We start from the raw sequence: 673 nt of genomic DNA, 5'->3' as shown, positions 1-673 counted from the left end.
CAAGTTGACCATCAACTCGCAAATAGGGGACGTGTGTGTGTGTCGAGGGTCCCCAGTTGCATGTCGATAATCGACTTGCAACTAGAGTGTGTGCGTGTTTGTCATTTTGTCAAGGGGTCCCAGTTGCATGTCAAGCATCGACTCGCAACTAGGGGGATGTGTGTGTTTGTTGATGACCCCTAGTTACAAGCTAACCATCGACTCGCAACTAGGAATGTGTGTGTATGTGTTTTGTCGTGGGTCCCCAGTTGCATGTCGAACCACTGACTGCAACTAGGGGGTGTGTGTGTCTGTATGTGTGTTTTATTTGTGGCCCCCAGTTGCAAGTTGACCATCAACTCGCAACTAGGGGATGTGTGTGTGTCGAGAGTCCCCAATTGCATGTTGATAACCGACTTGCAACTACAGTGTGTGTTGTTTGTCATTTTGTCAAGGGGTCCCCAGTTGCATGTCAAGCATCGACTCGCAACTAGGGTGTGCGTGTTTGTTGAGGACCCCCAGTTGCAAGTTGCCCATCAACTCGCAACTAGGGGTTGTGTGTATGTATGTGTGTTTTATTTGTGGCCCCCCCAGTTGGAACTTGACCATCAACTCGCAACTAGGGGATGTGTGTGTGTGTGTGTCGAGAGATCCCCAATTGCATGTCGAAAACCAACTTGCAACTAGAGTGTGT

Source organism: Triticum dicoccoides, chromosome 2A (assembly GCF_002162155.2).
Source record: "Triticum dicoccoides isolate Atlit2015 ecotype Zavitan chromosome 2A, WEW_v2.0, whole genome shotgun sequence".
Lineage (NCBI taxonomy): Eukaryota > Viridiplantae > Streptophyta > Magnoliopsida > Poales > Poaceae > Triticum > Triticum dicoccoides.
This window is presented reverse-complemented; position numbering follows the sequence as displayed.